The 26,005-nt window shown below is 41.3% G+C and overlaps 1 long non-coding RNA gene across 1 annotated transcript; it reads left to right on the top strand.

Annotated features, from left to right (window-relative positions):
• Positions 1-2,148: 2,148 nt before the first annotated feature.
• LOC139827723 (uncharacterized) lies at positions 2,149-8,963 on the top strand. The gene is made up of 4 exons (XR_011738641.1): positions 2,149-2,458; positions 3,112-3,161; positions 4,416-4,460; positions 7,939-8,963. It is a non-coding gene; the product is annotated as an uncharacterized lncRNA (long non-coding RNA).
• The last annotated feature ends 17,042 nt before the right edge of the window (positions 8,964-26,005 follow it).

Raw genomic sequence — 26,005 nt, forward strand, 5'->3', positions numbered from 1 at the left:
AACCTACAAGCTTTGATTATATCTACACACCTCTTTTGAATGAAGAGCTCAATTAAATTTATGGGAATGCGCAACCAACTATAAAATACATAATTTTTTCTATTTTAAATTCTTAGCATGTTATGTATTTCATTTCTGCGCTCTTTAGGACTTGTATTTCTGCAGTTAGAAGGACAAAATCCTTTAAACAGGCTATTTGGAACTCCACTGACCACTGATTGCATGCCATATTTGTAAAACTACAGGGTGTATAAATCTACTTTTTGGTACCTGAGTCTTTTTAGATGCTGTAAAAATCTTACTGCATCTATAAAATTTATCCCAGAGGAAGCAGTGTAAATCCTGATGTGATAAAATGCATCTGGCCAAATATGTGCATTCATTAGTGTGTACAGAAACACCCCTCATCAATCACTAGCGAGGACATTGTCACTGGCTGTCTTGAACATCAGCTTGGACTGGTTAGCAATTTTTACAAGCAGGAGCACTGCGTATGGGAGCATGAAGTCAAATGAATGGTGGGTAGCTCCACTGAGCATCTAATTGACTAATCGACACAGATGAATGAAGAGCTGGGAAGAAACAGTGAGAGAGTGACTCCAGGAAGAAAATAATAATAAAAATAAGAAAATAAGAGACGACTTAGGCTGGGCTGATTGTGCACAGCAAGGTTTGACTTCTTTTTCAGCTTAACTCCTTTTTCAGCCTTAGAGATTCAAGTCTATATTTCAAACTAAGCTTAGGAAAACAAGAGCAAGCTGCAGTTCAGTACATAGGATCAAATTTTCCTTTGAAAAACCCAGACGTGCTCTCCATGCCCGTGGACTCCAGCCTCCCATAGCAGCAGAAGTCCTGCTGCAATGGGCAGAGTTATTATGCCTGAGATATTTTACCCACAGCCTGCAATGATGACATGTCAATATGTTCCTGTTATCCAAAATTCTCTCAGAAAGATTTCCCTCCCACCATTAGGGCCCCCAGGATGTCAGGAGAAACCTCTGCACTGAATGCCAAGAGCCAAGTATTTTGCATTCACTCTCCTGCCCCTCATGTCCTGCAGTATCAGGGGTTTCAGGTACTGTGGTGCTACAGCTGGAGTGTTACAAGCAAAGTTTTTGTCCCCATGGCCTTAAAAGTACAGGGTAGTTTATCCTACCTATGAGTCAAGGATTATTCCTGCCATTCTGTAGGTGGAGAGCAGGCACAAACAGATTACATGAGCTGCCAAAGACATACAAGATAGCACTGTGGCACTCTAGGAGCAAGGCCAGCCCGCTCCAGCATCTCAGCCTCCATGCTAAGGAAGGAGCTATCAGCCCAGTAAGTTCAGCTCTGGATCAAGAAAAGAGATGGCATCATCAGGCTTGGATAAAAACACTTTATAAATATGATATTTTAAAAACTGGAAGAAAACAAAGCTAGTGAGGTAAATAAACACACTCAGGACTGAAGAGGGGAGAGCCCTCAGCTGACTCTTGCCCTCTTGGACAGGCCTGCTATTTTCCTCATGTCACAGCAAGGCAGAGGCAAGGAAAGAGTCTTACCCCACACAGTAGTGCACCTTTTCATGCAGATAACAGGCCCATAGAAAAAGGTGGCAGCCTTAGAAAGGTATTCTTGGAAAGACACCCTTGGAGAAAGCAGTTGTATGACATAGCTTGGGAAGAAAGATGGAACTTACTACTTCATTCTGGGAGCAATAAATCATTTTCTCCTAGGTGGTGTGGGGTATGTATGGATGGGCAATTCCGCCTTCAGAAAATAAGGAGATAAGAGCCTGGGACTAAGATATAACCTTATGTGGTTTTGTGTGAGAATATCTGAACTCTCTGCTGAGCTGAAACAGCGACCACACACGAAGTTTTCTAGGGAATGGCAGTCCTCTAAGTACTGTCTGTGCTAGTCTAATTTGATGAGAGACAAGAGAAATCAGGTATTTCTTATCTCAAACACAGACTGGGGTGTGTTTAGACCCAAGGGACCAGCAATAAAAACCTTTGGAAACTAGATGAATTATGCATTCGGTGGGTTAATTTCTGCTCCATTGCATCATAGTCTCTTCCAATTAAAATCTCAGGGAAATTGGCCCTTCTTGAATAAAAATTAGGATTCCATGACATTCAAGCCATAAGAAAGGTCACAGTAATAGTTACTCCCTTTTCAGCTTCTCTTCATCTACAGAGAAACATTGAGGTGGCAGAAATCCACTGCAGCTGCTCGTGGCCATTGTTCCAAGGATTTTTGGCACTTTCCTGGATGCAACGTTGGCCCTTGGAGGCCCTTTGGGATAGTTTTCATGCTGTGCTCTGCTAGCTGATTGCCTTCTTGAGCCAACTCTGCGAACCTTATTCTAAAATAAAATAGGAATGTGCAACACTTGAGAGACAGAAAGCAAAGAGGCTGGACAGAGAAATCTCTGGTACCCTTCTTGTGGTCTGTGACTTTCATCTGCTCCCTGGTAAGTCTCAAAATAAAACAAAATATATGGAGGTGGAGAAGGAAAATCTAGCTTGTTTGCCTGGTAAAAAGGTCTGGAGGACAGTCCTGCTCCTGACCCCATAGAAGAGGATTACCCAAGATGTCCCCTGCCAGCTTTCATCTAGGTGAGGGGAGCTGAACACAGTTTGTCCTTCTTCCTTTCTGCTCCTCCTCATTCCATGTCCCACATCACTATTTGTGGAACAATCATTCAACATGATGCTGCATGAAATAGGTCTTCCCAAGCATGATGTCTCTTTAGGAAATAATCTGCAGGCAAGGTATATCTTCATGAAACCTCTTATTCACACATGAGACCTTGTGGTGGCTCTCTGGTCCTGCCAGCTCAGTTTCCCGCTAGTGCATCTCCAAAAGGCTGCCCTGGCAGGGAACAGTGATCAGGGTTTTGCCTCAGATGTGGTTATTGGGCCAGCACATCTTCCCAGGTGCCTTTCCATCTCTTTTTAAGGTCTTGACTCCATGGGGGGTTGCAAGGACAACTTGCCCATGGAAAGAGCTTCTCCCAAACACCATTCCCCCATTGCCCTTGCAAGTGTCTGCAGTGCAGTGCCTGCATCTCTTGTTTCTAGCAGCTTAGTTCTTACTATGCTAAGGTAACTTTTTCTTTTGTAGCTACCCTTCATGAATTTGCCAAGGACACATTTGTTGTGAAACTTGAAAAGGTAAGAGGCTCTTTGCTTCAGTGTTGTTTGGTGGTTTTTTTTTTGTTTTTTTGGTTTTTTGGGTTTTTTTGTTTGGTTTTTTCTTTTTTTAATTTTTGTGTAAAAATGCCTACGAAAGGCACATTTTTAAATTCTCTATATGTCCCACCGTCATTGTGAATGATTGCTTTTTAGGCTGTAGTTGTTTTCCAAATTAGTGATGAAAAAGCAAGAGTCTGATAGAAAAAAAGATATATTCAAGTAACTTTTTTGTAAAGCAGCTATTACTAAGGAAAAATTAGAAAAAGGAAAAAGAAACCAACAGTCAGGAAATACAGCAAGTGGTATCTAAAGCACTTCACCTGTAAAAAAAGAAATGCCCAGTATTTTAGAATGTCTTTCCACTTACATAGAAATCCATTAGATGAGCAATGCAATATACTGGTAAACAGTCTTTACTTTTAGAGCTACCTGGAAAATTTCATTCTGACAAAGGTTTTCAGAGGAAAAATATGTTTTCAGAAAATGCCCTTCAGAGGCTATGCAGATTGGAGAAAAGAAAAGCAAAGGAAATGGCTGAAAGTTTAGGACTTTTGCTACAAGAGATTCGTCAGGTGAAACTATTTCTGACTGAAGTTGGTGCAAACCGCATGCAAGTTACATTTCAAATGCCAAATACTGTGCTTTAGAAATGTGAGAAAAACCTTTTTTCTTCTGTACAGTGAAGTTTGCGAAGTCTCTGTTTTCCCCTATCAGTCATACATACCCAAATACCCTTGGCTATTGAAATAATTGTCTGGAGAATATACCAACCACAATATGGAAAAAAAAAAAAAAGTATAATATGATTATATTTCTCATTCTCTCCCTGTCTTTTCTGTCTGACATAATATCTCCTCCTATTTCCCAATGAAAGCAATGAAAGTTTTTCTTGTGTTCTTCCCCTGTGGTCACTTGTGGGTGGGCATAAATTAAGTGATTATTGCTGCTATACTACTCTCTTGAGGGAGGGATTAAACCAGATTTAAAACCCAGGCAAGGTCAAGAAAAGGAAAATATAGCACCTGTACATTAACTGAAAGTGCGTGCTGACCTTCCAGATGACATGTCAAACACCAGCTGCGCTGTATAGAAACAAACTCTTGTTCCCAAGTACCATTCAGCAAAGGCGGAGGGTGGGATTTTTTTGTTCAAATTACTTTTCACTTTAATGTGCAATGCAGTATTTACTCCTGTAGCCTCACAGCCAGCTTTTTTCAAATTCTTTAATTCAAGGTAACTCAATAAATGATTGTTGGAGAGGACAATCATCACAATCAAGTAAGTGCTCTGTTTCAACATGTATACATGGGCATTGGTTTTCAAGAGGAAGAGTGTGAACAATAAAAGCAGATTAAGCCCACAAATTGATCAAAATTCAGACAGTAGGATTCAGCTTTCTGAGTTAAAGTGCTCCCTTACACAGGGCCTAAGCAAGATCTCTGCATCTCAACTATCTCAAATTCCTACAAAGATGATGTGAACATGGGAGTCTTCCATGACCTTTCTTGCCCCTGACAAATTAATAAACCTGGTTTTATTGCCTCTGCATCTCAGAAAGCCAGATCTTCTCCATCCTCACCAGACTCCACAGGCACTTAGACAGACATCCCCCTGCGCTGGAAACCAGTCCTCTCCCCACCTTCCTCAACATGGGAAGAAGTTAAAGAAACACTTCTAGGGGCTAAAACATGGTATTTCATAATTGCAAATACTGTTCCCAGTGTATTAGTGACTGCTGTGTGACAAGCTACTTAATATTCCCAGGCCTTATTCTGCAGTGCTTGCTGTCTTCTTTTGAGGTTGGTGAAAAATACCCAGTAGTACTTTATACTAATTTTGTACTGTTATAAATTGCACTTCAAAGTGCTGAATAAAGGATATCCAGGACCTACTATATGGACACAATGATATTTTGATCTCATTTGGGTTCAATTTCTTACATGCAAGATGTCATGGTATCTACAGTTCTTCCATGACACAATTTCCTCCCATGTTCAAACAAAAGAAAAAGAAAAAAAATAGTTATTCAATGCCTGACTGTATATTTCGTCAGGACATTACCTAGGGTGGATCTCACCCCTTTTCTAGTCTTTCTCTTCTCCTTCTAAAACTATGAGCCTATTGTACTCTATCAAATTAGTTGGATTAATAGCACCAGCCGGATTAATAGCATGACTATTAGTTAGATAAATAGCACCAGCCTTCTTAATTTCTACCTTTCAAAGAGTTACTTTCAGATAGAGGAGAACATGGGAATTTGCTTTAAACACAACCTATGATTTAAAACTGAAAAGGAATGCAAAAGGATCACTTTGTCATCTGACAGCTCAAATTGATTATTTTCTTGCTCACAAAGGATGCATTGTTTGTGTGTATGCATGTATGTGTGTGTTTTAAAGCAGGTAATTAATTCTGCTTTTTAAGAAGCGAGAGAAGATACACTGTTTTCACTCATGGGACTATCACCTGCCACTTTAGATCTGGTCTCAGGTGATCTCTGTAAGACCTTTGTGCCAAAACACTCTTCTCCTGACTGTAAACAGGTTTCATTTCTGTGTTTGGCAGACCTGGAGACAGATCTAATCCTTGACATCATTAAATTGCCTGTAGAAAAAACTTTAATACCCTATGGGACATTTCTATATGTATATTTTATGACATGATTTCCATATATGTCAGCCCATAAAACTAACTCCATAAAAAGATACTTTGAAGGAGAAGTGTATTATTAGACACTAAATCAGGTGAACACAATTGTATATGGTGTGCAAAATAGATCTCTCTGTTAGAAAAGGGCTTGAGCTGCTTAGCTCAGATCCAGGCTGGAATCTGAAGAGTCCAAAGTTCAAGGCAGCTTGGCACTTGGTTTTAGTTAAAGCCCAAATCCCTCCAAATTTCCCAGGAGCTTGAGTCACTTGTTTCCCCCTTTGCCTTGATGTGGGTGGTTCAGGCTGCCATGGCCTGACCCCTCCTCGGAGCATTTGGTTCTGCCTTGTTCTTCACATGTATGGTCACAGACAGCTGAGTAGTACTTCTTGCTCCATCTGAAATCTGCAAGTCATGTGTGCCTTTCTCATCATGGTCTTCACAGATGCTTTTCAGCTCTGGCAGATGGATTGCCCACAATAATTCTTACCACCCTAGCTTGCTGCAGTGAAGTCTCATTACCATCTGCAAACTGGCAGCAGAGGGGTTCTGGGTCAGGCTGCTGTTGAAAACAGTGGGATTTATACTCTGGTCCAACTCATGGAGACCAATGGGACTTAAGAACTAAAGGGTTCAAATCCAAGTTTCTATGACTGTATAATTTAACTGATCATCATACTTTCCGTGATAGGAACTTTTCTTATTCTCTTCACTGCCCCAGAGGTATTCATATTTCAGTTACTTGGCATGGTAACAAAATCAGGCAGTGTTAGCTGAAATAAAATGATGCCAATCCATGGCTAAGCAGAAGGGAAAGAAAAGCAGCCTTGTGATTCTCTGGGTGACTGACAAAATGGGGTAAAAAACTCTCTTTAGCTCATGTGTTGCTCTGTAGAGGCTTGACTACTCTGCAAATACCTGAGGGCTGATTTTCAGAGAGAAGACTGAGTTTCCTTGATGAAGGAATAAGGTACCACATTCTCATTAGCCACCTTAGAAATGCCTTACTTAATTCATAGCTGTGGCATCCACCTCCTGTAGCTTATGCTTGGCAGCCACTGTAGGCAGCCACCTCATGCTATGTGCAAGGATAAACCTGGCAAAGTAGGAATCATCATAATCCTAGTGCAGCTTGGTGAAGGTGATGCTACAGCTGAGCCCCACAGTAGTGCTTGTGCATCTGAAGGATGCTCCCCTGCAAAACAATGATTTCTTTCCTCCCCTTTCACCGACAATCTTAAATGTCCTGCTTAACTCCCAGCACTATCTCAACCATTCATTTGATCTCCTCCCCCATTATTATCCACTTAGAAGTCTTTCCTGCATATTTTCCCAATCATTTGCCAGTGATCTCCTTCACTCAGCAAGGCTTTTAAAGAGGTGGGAACCAGACTTTGCCCGCTGGCATCAACAAGGGCAGAGTCCACCAAGAAGCTGCTCCTGCTCTATCAGCAGTTTGCAGAGTATCAGCAATGCAATTAACCCAAGGCCAGAAATTATAATGTGCCAACTCCCTGCCTGTTCCACCCATATTTTGCTCCCAATAAGGGGCCATAGTGTTCATTGCTAAGTAGTTCACTGAACATTCATTTAATTTGCTAGCTGAGGCTTCACTATATGCTGTTTTCTTGCTGTCATCTTGGATCTACAGAAGTTAATCATATGAACAAGCACCGGTGACTGGGATAAGCCCCATAATACAGCTGACATGTAGGCCTTCCTGATATGAAGCCTCCATTGCTATCTCATGTAATGACTTTTCAGTGGTCCATCTTTCTTAGTGCCATCTAGACAGTTTTTCTTAAGGGACTCTTCCCTCCTATGCCAACACCTCCAAAGAGGGAAACCAAGAAGATCCACAGATCATGTGTGGGTGTTGCACCCTGAGAGGAGAGCAATCCATTGCAGTGGTAAGGACTGTTCAACAGCAGAGTCTCTTTGACCCTGTCCAAGGAGCTTAATCTTCCTCCTGCTCACTCTTTCCCTCCCTCCCATCTCTCTTTCTCCCTTGAGGAGCATTTCCAAGTGTTCGTAGTGCTTCACAGGGTTTGCTAGCTGGGGAAATGCAAGGTGATGTGCACACACTAAATGACTGCATCTTCTTCCCCAGTTCCAAATGCTGTAAAGGAGGCGTGGCATCAGCACATATTTTGGAGAAAAAACGAAGAATATTCTGGATTGCTATAACCTCTGAAAAACCCAAGTGGACCTGCGTCAGAGTCCTTCTAAATGCACAGCGATACTTCAGCTTCAAGTGCCTCACACAAGTCTCAGCCTAGCTAAAAGAAATTTGCAGAGATACCAAAAAGAAAAGTGAAGTATACCCAATAAGAACATTTGAAAAGTGCTCTGCAAATTTCCTCTTCAGCAATAACTATGAGATTCTGAAGTGACAGAGCCTAGATGGAAAACTCATCATTCCTGTTCAGCCACTTTTTGTTTTTTATTTGGCAGCAATGAGGAGATGGAGTCACTGAGTAGACAAAAATAATTACCAAGCCACTAGAGAGGTTGCAAGCTAGATTGTGAAAAAATGCACCCACAACACTGATATGGGAAATCCATACTTAATTTCTGTAGACAGTGTCCTTGTACTGAATGTAACCAGCAAGTTCCAGCATTTCCCCAGTGTCATACTGTTAATTCTCACCACTGGAAGGATTTTCCATGTGTCTAAACAGTCTTTTTTTCTGCTGTTGTAAGAGTAGCTTTGAGGAAGGGTGGAAGGATCCTGAGTACACAGCGGAAAGGAAAGGAAAGGAAAGGAAAGGAAAGGAAAGGAAAGGAAAGGAAAGGAAAGGAAAGGAAAGGAAAGGAAAGGAAAGGAAAGGGGAAAATATTTAATTAGTTTCACCTCTTAGAAAAACTAAGATTAGGTAAACTTCAGCACAAAGCACCATTTCAAAATAGAAAGCAGAAACATGTTGAGAACAGGGAAGTAAGTACTGAGACTTAATTTTGAAAGTCTCTCTCTTCCCCCATTTTTCCTAAAATGATGAGCATCATTTAACCTGTTCTAATATCTAGTTTCAGTCACACTGAATGTGGCCATTTTTCTATCCGATAAGTTAAATTTCTTTTTCTGGTTCTTGGCTTGCATTTGCAGGGTTTTTTGGTTGGTTGGTTGGTTTGGTTTTTTGCTTGTTTTTGTTTTGGTTTTTCTATACTCATTTTGAATAAACTTTATAAAATAATTGATGTCTCAAATCCTTTCTGAAAACACAGATATTTTTATCCTTGGTTTCAGAGTGAGAAAATAAAAGGAGAACACAAAGCCAGGGTTTAATACCAGCATCCCCTTCCTTTGTTCATTCTTCTAAGTAATATTTTCCTGTTTCTAGCATGTGGCTCTCCCCTCTAACAACGTGTTATTCTTATTATATTGAGCAGGGATAAAAAGGACTTTTCTGCTGTACATCTGGAGTCTGAAAATGACCAGAGCAGCTGCCTGAACCCTCTACACCCTGAAACTCCCTCATGTTTCAGGCTTGCTATGGACTGAACAAAGACAGCCATCCTTGCAAACAGACATACTTCCCAACTGCATCTGTTTGCCTAGAAGAAAAAAATATTAATTAGTCTGTGTAATCATACTCCTGTATTATGGCTCCTGTCAGCTTATATTATATGTGAATAACAAACCAATCTCAGTCCCACAAGTTTTAAAGAAGAACAAAGTCTGGTGAAATATATATATATTAGCTCAATTAAAACAAAATAACAATCCACCTAGCAAAGAGAAAACCATACTTATACTAGGTAAAAGGACTGTATTCCACTTCATCTGGAGACTAAAAATATATCATTTGTAATACCAAATAAAAGTAACACTATCCCCAGTGCAGAGAGGAAAAACACAGCTTTTAGAGTAAATCTCAAAGAATAAAGGAGTTACTAAAAAAATCATGTGACTGTGAGTCCTTGCTAAAATTATTCCACGTGTCACTCTACCATTTTTAATGTTTCTTCAGTTGCATCTTATACGATACACTATATATGAGGGCTCCTTATAACATCCCATGGCAGATCTCGGCACAACAGTTCGAGACAAGGCCACCTCCAGCTGTCTGCTCACCACTCCTGCTGCAGGTACCACCCCAGCAGCAGATTTGTCCTCATCACCAGGTTTCCCTGCCTTGCTGGGTGTGTGATGTATAACTGTGGTGTATAACCATGGTGTATAAACATGATATTACATGCACAATGATGAGTGCTCTGAAGTGTCAAAAGCTGGCTCAGCCACTGAGAGATTGGGAAATGGACCTGGTTGAAAACTTTTATCCCCAGGTTCTTCTTCGAGTGGATTTGCTCTCCAGGTGGCCAGGCAAACTGTTGTGCTGCACATCCACAGGGAATGGATGTTCAGAATGGAGCAGTTGAGATCTACGAGACAGGGAAACCATTTTTAATTACCTCTTCAAAGCCCACATATTAAGTGGAAACATACACACACACAAATTCACTGAACTTTAGGTGAAAATGTAGTAAACAAGGCTCAGATCAGAACAATAATGCATCTTCATGCTGTTTCCTTCTCTAGTGTCCTCATCACTCTGAGATAGTCTCTAAGTGTAGGTCAGATCTTTTTGGAAGTCCATTCTGTTCCTGTCCCCAGTGCATGTGGTTTCTCTTTTTCTACCTTTTATATTTACCCTTAGTCATCTGTCCTTTTCCTTTTCTCTATCAAAAATGGCTACAGAAAAGTGTTTTCTATTATTGTCTCCTTTTGATGCCTCCACAAGCCTCAACAGCTAGTAGTATCTCTGGTGATGCTGATGTGAATTTAGAAATAAAAATACTGTGAAGTATACTGTGAAAATATGCCAAAGCATCCCAAAAATGACAACTAACATTTTATTCCAGTCAAAATTTTTTCCCTTTTATTTTTCTGTCTAACCACTGAATCACTCCCTTCTTTAGCTTTGATCATTCCCTCTCACCAACAGCTCACCCTCTCCAGTTGTATCACACCTGATCTTCCTTCTACAGCTTCTAGCCTTCCTGCAGTGCCAGGATCTATTTAGCATCCCCATAGACAAGTGATTTCCAGTTGTAAGATACAGTGTTAAATGGATATTTCTTGTTTTGTTCAATAATGCAGGGCTGTGTAATGCAGGGTTGTGTGTATGCAGCTTCACTCAGCAAGGTGGAGAAGGAAACAGGCAGGAATTTGTGATTTTGTTCCCACCGATGGCTCCTCAAGAAGGGAAAGATCATCAGTCTCACCAATAGGCATCCTCTTCCCTAGCCTGAAGTGCAGAGAGGAAAGACAGCCTCTTGCACACATTTTAACCTGCAATTCTCACATTCATAATTGCAGTGTCTAAAGCAAGTGGCATTATTCTTACCTACACAAGAACCCACTTACAAAGTTAATTTCCAATTAAATCTAAAGACGTGAAATTGTCAGCGTCTAAGTGAAAGTTGCAAGTAGTTGTTGTATGCCTTCCTGTATTGAAAAAAGAAAGAAAAAAATATTTTGAAAATTTTATCCAAAGGGATTTTCTAAGCTTGTCTTACATGCAGTTTTACATGGACTCTCGCTCTCCTCCTGCCTCCCCCTGCAACACACATGCTCTCAAATAGTAAATGCTTTGTATTTACTCTCACAGAGTACAGTTTGTGGATGGAGAAACATAGGTTCGCAAGCTTTCCAAGATAATAGCATTGTCATGATATTAGATCATATTTCCTTGCTTCCTGCCACTGTCATTTCAAGAGTTTATCATTAAAATAAAGCTCTTAAAAAGCAGTCAGGATGCTACCACAATTGTTTTCAAAGGAAAGGAAAAGCTGAAGGTTTAATAGCTTAAACGTAACTCCTTGATTAAGATTCAAGTACAACAAAAATAGATGTCTTAAAGAATCATAGAATCATTTCAGTTGGAAGAGACCCTCAAGATCATTTAGTCCAACCATAACCCAACTCTAGCACTAAACCATGTCCCTAAGAACCTCATCTAAATGCCTTTTAAACACTTCCAGGAGTGGTGACTCCACCACTTCCCTGGGCAGCCTGTTACAGTGTTTCACAACCCTCCCTGTGAATAATTTTTTGCTGATATCCAATCTAAACCCCCTCTGGTTCAGGTTGAGGCCATTTCCTCTTGTCCTAACACTTTCTAATTGAGAGAAGAGATCAACACCCTCCATGCTACAATCTCCTTTCAGAGACTGTAGACAGCGGTAAGGTCTACCCTCAGCCTCCTTCAGGCTAAACAGCCCCAGTTCTCTCAGCTGCTCCTCATCAGACTTGTGCTCCAGGCCCCTCACCAGCTTTGTCTGCACTCATCTGTACTTTCTCCAGCACCTCAATGTCCTTCTTAGCATGAGGGGACCAAAACTGAACACAGTACTCAAGGTGTGGCCTCACCAGTGCCGAGTACAGTGGCACAATCACTTCTCTAGTCCTTCTGGCCACACTATTCCTGATACAAGAAGAGACCACCATCATTTCCAGACTCCTTTAACTGAAAGAAAGCATCTAGTTTTAAAAGTAGTTAAACAGTGCTGAGCATGACTTGAAGGCCCAACACAGAAGAGGTCATTCTTCAGAGAAGCTTAAGACCGTACAACATTACATCTTCAGTTAGTGTAAAAAGGAGAAGTGATCAAAAGCCATGGCTATTCTTGGCAATCAACACCCTATGAAAGTGATGAAAACCTGAAATCCAGCATTTAATCAAAATAACTTTTGCTTCCTCCTCTGTTTTACCATTTCTCCACCCACCAGGCTTTCACCCCTTCAGCTCGAAGGTGCCACATATGGCAATGGTATTTTCAGTGGCTGTGTGGAGCAGTGGTTCAATACAGAAGGAAAAGGTGTTTAGGGAGAAACCTAGCAGGAGTGCATGCAAGACTTTGTTCTGCAATTCAGCCAGGGTTTCTCACAACAATCTTCTAATCAGTCTCGAGTAACATGCTTTGATGTCGTCTGACAAGGACATGATCTTTTATTTCTTGGAAAAGGGAAAAAAAAAAGCCACAGTCAGGCCTAAGCTCTTTAACTGGAATTTCTAACTTCCCTGATTCTTTGCCAGGCTTCATTTTGCTATTAAACAATCAAATGTCAGTGGACAACAGAAAGTTTTTTTGTTTTCTGCTGAATTTAAGTCTTCTGAGAACTCCAAATAGCTCAGCAAAAATCAAAGTTCTACAGGATTTTCCACCCTCAAAATGCTCGTGGAGGCTTTCTTTCATGCTTCAATGCTACTATTGCAGTAATTAAGGTGACTGAAGATGTGCATATGTTGTGCTATAGAGAGCTGGCACCCACACTCCATTTATGTTACATTGATGTTTGGTTTACTATTAATAGACCTTTGAAGAGAAATTAAATGACAAATCCTGTATATTGCTCTCGGAGTTGCATGTTTCTCCTACAATGTGCTGCAATATTTGTACAGCACACAGAAAAGACAAGTGCAAGTCTGTATCTATATCCCCTCGTCTGCTCCAGCCAGCACAGTATGAGAGTTCATTACCTTGATTGAAAGCAGAAGTGGCTTTTCTCCCCAACCCATTATAGAGATTCAAACTGGCAGAGAACCTACATGGTACCTGCTTAAACAGCCCCTAAATCACAGCCTTGTCAGTGGCTCTAAGCCATTCAGTTGGAGTGCAGCTTCTATAAAACCAGTTTGTTTTTCAAAAGTTGTGAAACTCATCCTTTGGCCTCCTGGATGCTTGGATGGGAGGTGCTTGGACGGCTTCAGCTGCAATGCTCTCCAGACACACCTGCCAAGGGGTCTCACCCCCTGCAGTGGGCTTGACTGGAGTGAACAGCCAAGCCTGCTGAGGCCTGACGTGAATTGGGCCTAAACAATCTACAAGACGATCCCTGAGCTGGTCCTTAGACTTTACTAGGCAGTTTCTATAAAACATGAAAAAAGTAATTTGAATTGAGGCAGCTAGAGAAAGTCCTCCACAGGCAGAGAGATTGCTGCTTTTTGGCTTTTCAGACCCCATTTCACATTATATGGCATTCAAAGAGTAGATGCAAACAAGGCTATAACATTTCCTGGCAAAAATATATCTCCCAAGCTGCCTGGAGTTCTTTGGTAGATCGCGCATCCTTTTCTCTGTCTGCCTGTCCAGCCCACCAGTCCATACTGGGACCAGCTGGTGGGGTGACTAGGCTGTGAGGGCAGCAGCACCTCACCCCTCTGTGCACTGCTGGCACACAGCGCCCACCGCTTGGCAGCTGGGGAAGCCTTGGAAGGGGAAAGGAGCAACTGAAGCACCAGGGAGCTGCTCCACCTCTCAAAAGTTGCAAATAGGCTCTGTGAGGCAGAGGAGGAAAAGCAGGGACTGCCAGTTACCTTGCTGTGCAGAGACCTGCCAGACAGCTGATGGATGTTGCCTGGCTCTCTACAGGGACTGGAAACCAGTTGGCAAAGGCAAGAGAGGAGACAGCTCTATTTTTCCATGGATAGCCAAGTGAGTATAACTGTCCCATGAGCCCTTTTATTTATCATGGGCCCACCACAAAAAGGTGTACCATTTTGCAAATGTGTATATTTGCATAGCAGAACACAAGCCTCCTCTCTGGAAAATGACCACAGGACACAAACAGCACTATATGTCACAGGGGCTGCAACTGCAGCAGCAAACTGAAATAGGCCAGATCATGGATCCCATTACTGGCACCTGAGCATCTGTCTTGTTTAACTATTTCTGTGCTTATTGGCATGGGTTTGGCTTGTGCCAGGTGTCCCAGGCAGTGTCAGGGCGTGTTTCAGGGCTGGGGATTTTTTACAATAGGCATTATTGATGAGGTTACTTCATTTTGGGAGGAAGGCAGTTTACTTATCTGATTGCAAGCCATCCCACTTGTTGTCAGGACTGGAGAATGACCCCTGGTCTGTTTTATTTGTTGGTAAAGATACAGCCATTAACATCAGAACTTGCCTTCTCCTATGCAAAATTTCATAACCATTGTTATAACTGTTTTTAATAATAAGCCATAGCTATGCTACCAAGAAAAGCAAATATAATGTACTAAAATGTGTGTTTGGACATTTATTAAACTGGTGAAAGAATAAGTCAGATATATTTGATGCTGCATAGTGTATCTGTATTAGTTTTTATGCTTAAAATACTTGCCAAGGGCTAAATCGAGTAGTTTATAAAACCTGTGATATTCTGACTTTACACATTTTCTTTTCTTTCCTGTCAGGTTCTGAAAGGTTGGCTGCTCCCAATCTAGGGCAAGCAACATTTAACATCATAGCAATCAGCACTGATCAAAGCTACTTCAGCTGAAAGTTCATTTTTTGCCTGTGATACTGAGCATTATTTGCCATGGTGCACACTGGCAGTGTATGATCCTTTCCTCTGAAGGGAGAAGTCCTCAGTGAGACACATGGCAATGAACAAATTAACTGTGTTTGTTGTTTATAACATCTGCTCTAAGAAGTGGCTCTGCTGCCAGCAGAAATGCTGCCAAGGGCCAGAGGAGCTCCTTAAAATGTCAAAGTTTTCCTTACTCTCACGTTATCAAAGATGTTGTTGAGACAATCGTGATGAAGTTCACCCCTTCCTGAGGACCCTGCCTGTCAGGAGGCTCAATTTCTCTCTCTCCCAAACGGTATCTGTGTTTCCCAGCTGAGGCGGCCTCAGCTTCACATGGCACATACGTGACTTGCCTCTGTTCTGTGAGCCACAGGGACACAACAGGAGGAAACAGGTATCCTGAGAGAGCATTTATCTTTCCTCCTCAAGTTGTTGCCTGTGAGAAGTTCCCTAAAAGCATCTACAGAATTTTGATCCCTCTTTAAAACGCCCTCTTGCTCTGATGTTTATGAAAACCATGCCGCGATACAGTCAATCCAAAGTTTCAGTGAGCTGAGACAAGAGCTCCTCAAGTTGCTTTGATTCCACCAGGCACAGTCTTTCCAACAGCCTCCCTCAGGGCATGCTTCTTTGTGCCTGAAGTTATATTTTCAGAGGAGTATTCAGAAAGAAGGTCTTCTCTCCATCAGCAGAGAGTCTAGCCAGATGGGTCCCCTGGGGTTAGGGTCACTCTTAGGGAGCTCTTCCCTTCTTTGCTCTCCCTCCACCACATTTCCACAGTAAGTGTTTTTGTACCTCAGCAGGCTGTAAATAGAAGTCAACGGGAAGGGCAGGCAAGGTTGATCAGCTTTGCACACAGCAGGAGGTGCTACTGCAGTCATCAAGAATTAGCACATGGGTTTGAACACCAGAACAGAAAGACAGCAAAGATGTTACACCACACATGCATGTTTGAGCTCAGCGTCACTGAAAAGACTCCAAGAAGCAAGGCTCTGTCACAAGTAGCACCATGCCACTGCCTTCAAACCAGCCACTCCAGATTTATACCCACGCCGGCTCTTGCATCCTGTCTTCCAGAGGAAGCATTGCAACCTTGGATTAACAATTCCCATTAAGAAAAAAAGGAGAGTGATATTAACAGATCACAATCACCTGTACATCATTTGGAAAAGAAGAGCTCCTTATCAACTTATGTAAAATCACAAAATAAATGCAATGTGTTATTTATTCTCTATGATGATAAGCAATTCATGTGTTGGTTTGGAATATTCTGTGATAATAGAAGATAATTTTCTCATTTTTACTGACAACATTAAAACCCAGGGAGCCTTTTCATTGACTAGTTCATTTTAATTTGTCCCAAACAGCCAAACAAAAATTGAAAACAATGCAGCACAGCAGTGACACAACAGAGTAATTCTGAAGGCAGATTTTATAGATATAAACGCCAATAAAGGTTTTTTCTTCCAAGTAGTGTAGAAACTTGCCTCCATCAGTAATATCCAAAGGCAAGCTCTTGGGGCTTGTGGTGGATGTCATAACTGTAAGTTTAGCAAATGTGTATGGAAACCTGATGGGTTATTTATAAAGGTCTCCGATGTAAATATTGATGAGCCAACTGTTTAGCTTTGTTACTCAGCATACATATATCGTATGTGTGAACCAGAAACCTAAAAAGCTTAGCCAACAATGAAACTCTCTGGATATAGAAAAACACCCTCTGAGGCCTGCAGGCCTGTTGTTGTAGTTCCCCAGTATCAAAATGTCAAGACAGCTAATCTCAATGCTCAATTCTTTGTTTCCTACAAGTATATTTTTATATTTACAAAGATTTTTTATATTTGCAAAATATAGAATAGAAACATATTTGAGTGCTCAAACACGTTACTTCCCCCCAGAAATCTTGATGTCCACATGCTGTCATCCAGGTATGCTCTTTCGAGTCTGAAAGCCATCAGTTCTTAGGTTCTTTTCTTAGGTCCATCTGCAAGTAGAGGCAGACCATTAAGATTCGCATTTATACCTCAGAGACAGAGAAGCCCAAAAGCAGGAAGAAGTTGAAACTTTGCAGCAGGTCACTGGAGATTTTCTTCATCCATACACATAAACAGTCCAAAAGGACCACAAAGCCCTTAAGGCAGGCTGGATTCAGAGCTCCAAGTTCATGCTCACTGAAAAGGGAGGATCTTCAGGCTGTTCTTCACTGTGGCTGGTGACATGATACTATTTGCAATTCTGTCAACTTAGAATGAAGATGGTGGAGTTGTATTAGCAGTCCCAAGAGGTGAAGAGTTGAGATGTAGCATCAGTTAATTCAGGGAGAGATTTTGGTTTAAAACCTACTAACTACAACCAGAGACGTGGGAGGTGGGGAAAATGGAGATGTTAAAATTTGCTGATTCTCGGAAATCAGCATATTCTACAGACACAGTCAGATTTTGATGAAGTTTTGGCAAAATCCAACTATGGGTTCAATGGACATGTGCCTTTTGTTCAAGTTGCCTTACCTGACTCCTAGCCAGATCATCTCTTCTACTGTCTTGAAGTCAGAGAATCCAATATCTGCTGTAGCTTCCGACCAACACTTCTTTCCTTCCTGAAGTAGAATTCTTTTCTTCTCTTTCTTTGCCCTTTTTTATGTTTTTTCTTTTCCCCCAGCAGAAAAAGTACTCTAAGACTTATACCAGATGAGGTCCTAATGATATGTCTCCTGCTTTCTTCTTTATGAAAATGCAAAAGCAGAACAATTCCTCATCTCCTTGACAGTACCACTAATTTTACACAGTTTTCTCACCAGTATGTTGCAGCAAGGGGAAGTGCTCTGATGAAGAAATGAGCATCTTGTCCTAGTTTCATAATGGCTTGACGTTAGGGCCTAATGAGAACTACTTGAATGCCTCAAACACTTTTTCTTTCTCCTTTCCATCTTTCTTCCCTCACCAGCTAGCCTTGTGATCACAGTAATAATGTTCTTACGCATCCCTTAAAATCCTCATGCTACTCTATTCCTCCAGCCCAGGAGGGCTTTTCTGCAAGTTACAATGTTTTGTGATTGTTATCTCATTTTGTAAACCACATATCAAAGCTAATATTAACCATATATACACCTTATTGGACTTGTACCCTGGGCATCATTGTTTGCTCTTCAGTGAGCCTCAGCATAGCACCGCGTGTGGCAGACCTGGCAGTTACCTTGATTTTTTTCTAAACTCTCTTTGTCCTTCCTCTAAACTGGTTTGGGGGATTCAGCTGTCACACACCAGCTCATTCTCCTTCTTCCTTTCATATGCACCATAAAAGAACATTTTTTTTTCCTTCTCTATAGCCCTATGTGTTCAGACCACTGGTCTCCTTTTACACCTGCAGTGCTATTGCATTGTCCCTATGAGGCAGCTGCTTCCTATTGTATTAGCATCACCTGGGACATTGAAGGGACATTCAACAGGCTGGCTATTTAGCAGCATGTAGAAGACTTTTACCCTCTAGCTGTGCAGCAGTACACTGGACAATTCTCCATTCTATTATTTCAATCAGCGTCTTTAACAAAACTGCACTAAAGCTGTTGTGGTAACTTGTGTCCAGAGATTCAGGAAACGCATTTCATTTCCTTCAGTGGAGACTTGGGCTTATCACAGCAAAGTCAAATCCTTTGGGTTTTTATTGCATTAGTCCTGCTAGTGAGAGTTGAGCATTAAAATCCCAAACAAATAATAGTTTAATACATCACACAACAGCAAGCAGGCATTGCCAAAATCTAAAAGGCATGACATTTGCGATTTTATTTTTGAGCAAGACTTTTTCTTCTTTACAACTGAATCCTGAAAATTGTTCCACAAAAAGGAGACAGACAGACCAGAATATACCTTTCCTCTGAAATAGAAGATTAAATGGAAATGCTGAATGGCAGATCCTTAAAACCTGGAGATGAGATTGTCAAAAGACTTAATAGTTGCTGTACTCTTATTTCTTTTAGACTTAAGAGGAAGAAAGTCACTTATCAGATAAATTAATATAAAACTTCCTACTTGCCATATGTTTTAAGTCATCTTAGTCTCAACAATTTTAATAGTTCAACTCTATTCTGATTGAAAGTTCCCTTCCCCGGTTGTTCTCATTTGCTAGCATTTTCTGCTGAGAAGTGAAATAGTACCGTGGTATATTATAGCAAAGGAAGGAAAACATGTATCCATATGAACAGAGATTTTATGGGCTCAGAAAACTGGGATTTAAGGCATAGCTAAAAGCCAGTAGTGTTAGTAGAAACCAATTAGTAAGCCACATCTATGGGAATTAAATTCCCTATAGGGCCCTGTAGATTTTTTTCCTAAATAGGTAAATAAAGTAAGCATTGTGTCCCAAGCTAGTGGGACACACCTGACACCTAACTGAGCTTGGGAAACTAAAGTGGGCTAATCTACATGGAAATTAACACCTTCCTGGTAGTGAAAACAAAACCTGAGTAGAATACAACAGAAGTAGGATAACAAATTCTCAGCTTTGCATGGGGAGCCCCTCTGAATTCACCTTGGAGGGCACAAGCTGATTTGCACAGATGGAAAAGATTTTTTTCTCCATTAAGCTGCTCTGGAGCACAACTCTCTGCTTGGCGTGGTCCCTTGCGAGGGTCTTGGTCTTGGATCACAGAACCACAGAATGATTTGGGTTGGAAGTGACCTCTGGAGATCATCTAGTCCAACCCACCTGCTAAAGCAGGTTCACCCAGAGCAGATCACACAGGAATGCATCCAAGTGGGTCTTGAATGTGTCCAGAGAAGGAGATGCTACAACGTCTCTGGTCAGTCTGTTGGTCCAGGATGGTTCTCTGCACCTTAGGGGAGGCACATTCCCACCTTCCTTGTCCATGGGCAGAGGCTGTGCTAGAGGAACAGCTTCCTCATAGCAGCATACAAAGGTCAAACCAAACCCAAGGTATTTGTTTTCTAAAAAATGGTGGATAATATCTCAGGAAAACCATTAAATGGTATAGATTTCATTCCTATCATGGCAAATGGCTTCAATTTAGATATGTAAATATCTGTGTTTGATCTGGAGAAATTAAGCATGGGTGCTGGTTCAGTAGACAAGATGATGTCATGCTTCAGATTATTCCCTCATTTCCTCTTGGTGCTTTACCACACTGGGCATATACTGAGCCTGTCTATTGTCAAACTATGTGTGGCATGCTGGTGAGCAAACCAGCCAGAAAACAGGAGAAATTGCTATTTTTGGTTTGACTTCATAAATCAAGGCTGCCGTGCTAACCTAAATAAGCACAAATATTTCCAGAAGGCTGCATTTTCAGGGTTTTTTCCCTAATGCAAAGAGCAGCAAGTTATTATTCTGTCAATGAGCAAACAAGAACACTCACAACCATTTGGTTGAAGCAGCTTTCTGCTACTACCACACAGCACATCCTCAGACTGATGGCCCAGCTCAGGGAGGTATGCACAGATCCCAGAGCACCAGCTTGTTCTTCCAGGCAGGTCCTGCAGCCCAGACATGTCCCCGAACAGCCCTCTCTCCTTGTCCCCTCCTTATTCCTCCTTGTCCCCTCCTTATTCCTCCTCCTCCCTGTGCACATGTGTGGGCAGGCAGCCCGATTCCTAGCCTGGGTGTCAGGAAACAATTCATTCGCCTAGAGCTGCAGAACCAGGCTAATCTGAAGCATGTCAGGGAGCACAAAGCAGAGCCGCACGGGTCAAAGCATAAAGAACACAGACCTGGAGATGAAAATAATTTTGTCTTTAAATCCACAGCGAAAAAGGTCAGCCTGCAATCTCCCCTCCTAAAGATAAGTCAGAAGGACAGTGTGTATCTCTCTCCTGAAGCTTTGTTAGTTTGAGCAGTTTTGTTAGCTGGAAGAGTTACACGGAGGGAGGGTTAGCACATTCCTCTTCAACTCCATTGTGCCAGAAATTTCCCTAGAAGATTTCATATCGCATCCTCAGCTCCATAGCACATTTACAAAAAAAAATACTATGTGACAAGCACAATCAAATCCATGCACAATGAAAGCAGATGTAGTGAAATTATTTTATAGATGCAAGCTAACGTGTCCATCAGTGTGCTGCAGTGCCAAAAAGCTGAAAGTTGTGTGAGAAGGGAGGAAAATCAAGTTCAGAAAAGCAGAACTGTCACAGATTGTGATCAGCCAGTGTCAGTCCAGTCTATTCTGCTACAACTTTCTTTTGCAAGAGGATAGGGTAACAAAAAATTTGTATCTGGAAAAGAAAGAGTAAAGAGAGCCACTGGCTTATGCCTGAAAGGAATTTCTCCAGCAGCACGGAGAGACTCATTAGAATTTTTCCCATGACACACCACAAAAGATGGCTGGGGAAAACAAAGTGAGATGCTGGAGCTCAGTATATTTCTTTGTCCTTGAGAAGCCTGGCCTTGCTGAATCTCACGGGCTGATGCATGCATAATTTGGGGCAGCTGATTAAGTTTATTGTGTTCCTGACTTAAATCGAGAGGAGTGAGGGAGGGAGGGGAAAAAGAAACAAAGTTGGCTTTAATTAAAGCTCTGCTATTGTCTTTAATATTTACATAATGTGCTATCATAATTGCCCCTGATTGGAGGCTCAAGATGCACAGAAGAAAATGACAGGCTGGAAGTCCCCAGCTGAGGAAACAAAAACCAAGACAAACCCTTCCTCCTTCCCCCATTGCTCCAAGTCAAATCGAAACCCAATGAAAAGGAATTGTGCCGGGGGAGCACTTTATAAAGCTGAGAGCTCTGACATGGGCTCAGACCAGAACACCTCCTTCCCCACACCAGTAGACTGTGAGGAGATGGCTGCGCTGCCAGAGATGGTTGCATCTACTGGCTTCACACACCTGGTCAGATGTGTGCTGTTCCTCTGGTGCAGGGCTGGACACTTGGCAAAGGTTGGGAGAGCTCCTAAAACTGCTGAGGGTGTCTGAGGCTAATTCCCAGATTTCCCAGAGAAGGTCACAGTGGGGAGCAGACCACGAACTCCACAGAGGAAGGAAGCAATGCTTCCTCAGAGGAGGATAATAATTCCTTCAGATCCATTTGCTGATGTTAATCATAAGGAGTTTCTAGAGATGAGGTGAACATGTAATTCTATTGGAAATTAATACAACTGTCAGTGCTTCTTAAAAAGAGTAAGAAGTCGAGACCTGAGTCAAAGATGGGGACCTGCTGCAGCCTGGGGCTGATCTCCAATAGGGTTCTGAGTGCTATGGACCAGAGCCATCTCTATAGTGTCCTGGGCTGCAGCCACAGATCTCCTGATGTTGCAACGCAGATGCTTCTAACCACTTGCACATGCAGCACAGGTAGCTCACAAAGAGATCTTTTAAGCAGCTGTGTGAAGTCCTTTTTGTTTTGGGATTGCAGACATTTTGTTTATACATACATGCAAAGGCAAGCACCATTCTACTCTTAGTGTTGCTGCAACCACTTGGAAGGAAAAATATTCATTGCGGTCTCCTCCATGGAAAACTCCTTCTTGTTTTTTCCATTTACTTTCTTCATAGAAAACTATAGTTAAACACACTTTATGTTCTTTTTGTGAAAATAACTATGTCAAGATTGCTGGTGATAAAGACGATTTCATCAACTGGGAGCAATAATTAAGTTTATGCGACATTAATGTCGGTTCACTTTGTAACACACCAGAGTGTTGTGCAAAAATATGGATTTGTCTACACATGTTTTTCTCACGCATTTAAGATCTGTATCTAAAAGAGAGTCACAACTGGATCAAAGTGTTCTCTGTAGATTGTGCAGGTCCAAGCTGTATTCGCAAGGGCTTCCACAGGTTCACCTAATGAGCAAAATGCTGATTTTTTTTTTAATTTTTTTTTATTTAGTCTTAACAATGTCATCACTGAACATTTTGTTCCTGATTTTTTCCTAACAGCCATGGAAAACTCCCATTTCATAGATACACAAAGTGCCACAATTCATGTTTAATGGTTCAAGGGTGGAAATCCATGTTTGCAAAAAGCTGCAAATCAGCAAAGCTCACAAATACCCCTTCCCAGTGGATGGATAAGGGAGAAACAGCATACAATGTAGTAGACCATGTATTTACAGCCTGTACACTGCCTTCATTACAAGCAGCTCCTCTCCATTTCTCCTGGAGTAAGAGACTGAGGGAAAGCAGAACATTTTAAGCTTAGTCCTCAAGGCAGAATGCCAGTTACAGCATTCTACACCTAACTGCACCTTTTGCACTAGTGGTCCTGCTGAGAAATACTTGCTGTGTTGCAGAGCCTATGCAATGCCTTCTGGTTGGATTGGTGTTTATAGTGATCTTTCTGTAAATGATATGATCACACCAAGCCATAGCAATGAAGCAGCTGGGACATGGGAAATACATCTACTATCACCAGTCACTGCTGGCGTAGTAGGTCTCTTGGAGAACGGGGATTAAACTACAGTAATCTAAGTTACTTTTCAGCATTAGGTTACTTTTTCATATGAGTATCAGCATATCAATCTACCAGACTTTGACTTCGCATGTTTGATCATTTTGCTTTAATTTTCCAGGTGTTTCAGTACAGATAAACCAAAAATTAGTATCTGTACCTCCCTTCAGATCATAGCTATGACTCATGAAGTTTATGCATTGACTTGGAAATACAGTGCTGCATCATTCTCACTATATAACAGTGATAATGTACAGAAACAGTATTGATGCTTCACACATGATATAACCTATTTAGTGGTGGGGAAGGCCTATATGTGCTCTACTGTTTTCAGTAGCTCCTGACTCAGAATACAGCAGGGACCACTAGCAGACTCAGGAACTACTTAAAGGTTTAGTACTCTCCTCCAATCCATTACTTACATTCTTTCCTCTTCAATATAAAAATGACAATGCTAGAAGTGCATTACCATCATTAGATATGCAAGACCCTACAAATGCCTGGGAAACCACTTACAACATCTCTCTAGATCCTGTGCTATAATCATCATGACAGTATCCGAAGTAGTCCAGTTGCTGGTACCAGTGAGAATTTTCTGCCAGTAATCATAGACCTTGCAGAAATGGATGCTGGCAGAAAAAGAGAAGTTTTCCTAGAGGCTAATAAAACTGAAATTCAAGAACCATATATTGCTTTTCTCCCTCAGATTATTCCACTTCAAACAGTCAGGCTTAGGCTTCTCTGTGTGAGGCCACCTTTTGCCTATGATAAAATCTGAGTATAAAGATAACTCACCAGGAACAAAAGCAAGTTTTCAAGAGAAATGCCAAGCAGGACATAAAGAACGGTGTGGAAAGAGTGCTTCTACCCTAATCTACACTGGAAAAAAAACTGTAAAAGTTTGAGCTTTAGCACAGGCTGGTGCTTTATTCTGGGCCTAGGCATTCACTCAGTTCTGCAAAGAAAAAGAATATAAGATAGGGTAGAAACTGCTCTGTATGTAGGAGCCAAACTGTCAGTGGAAAGGGATATTTTTTCCTTCTTTTGGTGCTAAGCAGTCTGCTTTATCCTAACAGTTTGTGTTTGGAGTACATTTCCAGACACATAAAAGTTATGTGGGAATAAGGTACCTGAACAGGTAGTACTTTTTAAAACTCTATTTAGATGGTATTTCAAAGTGAATATGAACATGTAGCATTGGTTGCGGTAGAAGCTCCTTCTGTAACTTACCATCTGCCACTGCACAGTGCATTACAACACTTATTGGCTTTACTTAACTGTTGATGAAAAACTACCATCAACAGCTGCCATCACTCCCACTACAGATTGTAATAAAGAATAGCCCGTTTGGCTCATAGCCCTCATTCTCCTGCTCTACAGAAACAAGAGCAAGGAAGCCCACAAGGAATCAGTAAAATTGTGAGACAAGAAAAGATGGTTAGAACAGCCTTGACAATCACTTAGAAAAAAAAAAAATCTATCTATCTATGGGCAATTAACAAGAGTCCAGTCCTGTCTTTCACTGAGGTCTTGCATGGACTTCAGTGGAAGCAGGGATGGTCCACCAGCCTATTAAAAAAAAATCCACTGGCCTATTATAAATGTAAACATTTTTAATCGGGTATGCACTCATTTTCAAATTCTAGAATTTTGCCTTGTTTTAATGTTTTTCATAAATCAGGCTTAGTTTACCCCACTTGTAGTTAAGTTATGAAATCTTCTGCTTCATCGGCTCTGGGGTTTATTGGCTAGATATTCAGAAGAGCTCTACCTCAAAGAGGTTGCCAGGATCTCAACAGTTGTCTAAAATTTCTACTGGAAAATTGACTGATCAGAATCATTTTGGACGGTCTCATTTTCAGACTGAGGAAACCCAACTTCTTGAAAATATGCCTTCAAACATCTGCTTGTAGCTATTGTTCCTAACCCTAATCTGGAGTCCTTTGTTATCCACATTTAGAAGGGCAATATAGGTGGATCACTGTCAGTGTGAAAAATGTTAATGTTTCGTTTTATGTGAAGTCTAATAAAATTAGCAATACAGACACATTTATTGCTCAATATGTCCTCCAAGTGAAAAGAAAGGCTCCACCCATGATCTTCACAGATCAGTGAGAAGATGAAAGATTTGAATAGCTGGAACAATCAGCAGCTGTGCAGTGACATGCACATGTGTAGAAATCCCAACAGATGTACAGACACAGAAAGCACAGAGCTGCAACACGGGCAGATTGTGCTTTAACCAAACTTCACTTAGACCTCCTTAAATGAGAAATTGTAGAGAGAAGTACACTATGAGTTCGTCCAGTAAATGACTAGCCTAAGAATAGGTTTAGAGATATGGGAAATGAACTATTCTCAGAGCTATTCAAGAACAGTAGGCTATTTTCAGGCTCTTGTCTTGTTTCCTTTACCTATTTAGTATATTTTCATTTTCCACTCTAAGAAGTCCACATCATGTAATTTGAAACAATTAGTTATAT

This window comes from Patagioenas fasciata, chromosome 3 (genome assembly GCF_037038585.1).
Source record: "Patagioenas fasciata isolate bPatFas1 chromosome 3, bPatFas1.hap1, whole genome shotgun sequence".
Classification (NCBI taxonomy): Eukaryota; Metazoa; Chordata; class Aves; order Columbiformes; family Columbidae; genus Patagioenas; species Patagioenas fasciata.